The sequence below is a fragment of the Zingiber officinale genome, chromosome 2A (genome assembly GCF_018446385.1).
Source record: "Zingiber officinale cultivar Zhangliang chromosome 2A, Zo_v1.1, whole genome shotgun sequence".
In the NCBI taxonomy this organism is placed as follows: domain Eukaryota; kingdom Viridiplantae; phylum Streptophyta; class Magnoliopsida; order Zingiberales; family Zingiberaceae; genus Zingiber; species Zingiber officinale.
Window position 1 is genome coordinate 47,155,065 of NC_055988.1, and position 2,898 is coordinate 47,157,962.

Consider the following 2,898-nt stretch of genomic DNA (forward strand, 5'->3'; position numbering starts at 1 on the left):
CCTGTCGGAACAGTGCTGCTTGACCGGAAACCCTAATTGTTACTGTCGGAATACTTCACAGCAGAGCCTTCCTCTCCCTCACAGCCCCAACCGTGACTAGATCAGAAACCAAGAAGAGGATCAAGATCAAGATCAAGAACAGAGATCAAACCCAACTACAACATGGTATGGCACTTACCTCCAAAATCATCAACAGAAGTGAGGAGGAGGAGAAGGGGGAAAAATCACAGCTCGACCAGGGCTAGGGCTCAGTGTTGACTGTGATCAGAGGTCGGCGCGGCAGAGAGTGGGTTGAGGAAGGCAGCGGCGCGAGAGGGCACAGTGGCGATCGGGGTGGCAGAGCAGAGGTTAAGGCAACAGAGATTTGCCGACGGCCAGTGCTCGGGTGCGACTGTGAGTTGTGTTGGCTTCGTCCTAGCAGCGGTGGCTAGGGCATAGCGGCGGCGTCGCTGGGTCGGCACTACTCCGTGCGGCGTTAGCTGTGGAGGCGGCGCGTGAAGAGAAGACTAGGGCACGGTGAGGAGTGGCGCTGCTCCGTTCGACGGCAGTGCACTGCGGCTAGGGCATTGCAAGAAGAAGAGGCGAGAAGATGAAGAAGGGGTTCAGGCAAGGGGAGAAATAGGGGAAGATGGAACCGTCGCGTCGGTTGGGGAAGATTTGGAAGCAAAGGGAATCGGCGTGAAGTAGGGAACGGGCTCGCGGGGAAAGGGGAGAAGGAAACGACACAGTAACGAAAGAAAAAGAAAAAAAAAATAGGAAAAGAAAAATAAAACTTTTCCTTGCTAAAACAGGGTAGCCTAAACAGGCTTTCCCGGAGCTCGATTTTATCCCCGTAAACTCCTCCATACGATCTCCGAAAAATTCCAGAAAAATTTCCAAAAATTTTAAAAAATTCCTTTATCATTATTCGCCATTTTTCGGTATTTTACATTCTCCCCCACTAATAAAAATTTGGTCCCCCAAATTTCGTTATCTACCATCAACAAATACTAACATCAGGTAAATAGTATAAATGTTGAACGGTAAATTAAATCACATACCTCAAGTAAAAGTGTGGGATATCCAGCTCAGATAGTATCCTCGAGCTCCCAGGTAGTGTCCTCGTCTGAATGATGCTATCATCCGACTTTAACCAGCCGGATAGTCTTGTTCCACAACTGACGCTCTTTCCGGTCTAGAATCCGTACCGGAACCTCCTCATAAGTGACGTCAGGCTAAGCGGGAACTGAGATATCTGTCAGCACATGTGTCGGGTCGGGTACGTATCTCCTCAGCATAAATACGTGGAATATGTCATGAACGCTTGCTAGGGACGGTGGTAGTGTCAGCCGATAAGCTATTGCTCCAATCCTCTCCAGGATCTGGAAAGGGCCAATGTACCACGGAGCTAGCTTACCTCTGAGGCCAAATCTCTTCACCCCTTTCGTGAGTGAAACTCGCAGAAATACATGGTCGCTAGTAGAGAACTCCAGGGGTCTGCGTCTCTGATCAGCATAACTCTTCTGGTGGTCCTGCGCCTCTGACATCCTCCGTTTGATAGTACGGATCCACTCTGCCTCATGCTGAGCTCTATGAGGTCCCAACAGCTGGGCCTCCCCAACCTTATCCCAGAGGGTGAGTGTCCGACAAGGCCTACTATACAACGCTTCAAACGATGTCATCTGGATAACCGAATGAAAGCCGTTGTTGTAGGCGAACTCTACCAATGGCAAGTGGTCCTCCCAACTGCCTCCAAAATCCAATACACATGACCTCAACAAGTCCTCTAGAGTCTGAATGGTCTGCCCTAACTGTCCATCTGTCTGCGGATGGAAAGCGGTACTGAAATGGAGCTGGGTGCCCAAGGCCTACTGCAAACTATGCCAGAAACGAGACGTGAACCGTGGATCTCTATCCGAAATGATACTCAAAGGAACACCATGTAATCTGATAATCTCCTGGCAATACAGATCTGTCAATCGATCTAGGGAATCCGTCCTCTGAATCGCTAAGAAATGCGCGGATTTAGTTAATCGATCAACGATTACCCCAAATCTGTCATGGCCTCGTCATATCCTAGGCAAACCCACCACAAAGTCCATAGTGATATGTTCTCATTTCCACTCGGGAATAGGAATCCTCTGTAGAAATTTGACAGGTCTCTGGTGCTCAGCCTTCACCTGCTGACAGATAAGACATCTTGCTACGAATTCCGCGATGTCTTTCTTCATGTCATTCTACCAATAAGAACGCCTAAAATCTTGATACATGCAGGTCCCACCTGGATGGATCACAAATCGAGAGCGACGAGCCTCCTGAACTAGCTCCTGCAAGACTGGGTGAGACTGAGGTACGCATAATCTGCCTCGGAAGTATATAATACCCTCCTCATCTCGTGTGAACTCGGTCTGCTTCCCGAAAGCTATCTGGCTGCTAATAAACTGCAAATACCGATCACCGGCCTGGGCCTCTCGGATCCTCGTCCTGATCGACGTCTGAGCAACCATGGTAACCAGAATACCCTGCTCTGTCTGTCCCTACTCCTGAAGGCCCAACTCGGAGAAACCCTGAACCAAGTCTGTAACTGAAACTCGGTGGCAAGCCAAAGCCCCTCTGAACTTCCTGCTACGTGCATCGGCAACCACATTAGCTTTCCCCGGGTGGTAGCTAATGGTACAGTCATAATCCTTTAGGAATTCCATCCATCTCCTCTGTCGGAGATTAAGTTTCTTCTGGATGAAAATATATTTGAGACTCTATGATCCATGAGAACCTCAAAGGTAATGTCATACAGATAATGCCGCCAAATCTTCAAAGCAAAGATGATGGCGGCTAGCTCCAATCATGTACTCGGTAGTTCTTCTCATGCTCCTTCAACTGCCGAGAAGCATAGGAGACTACCTTGCCGAGCTACATCAA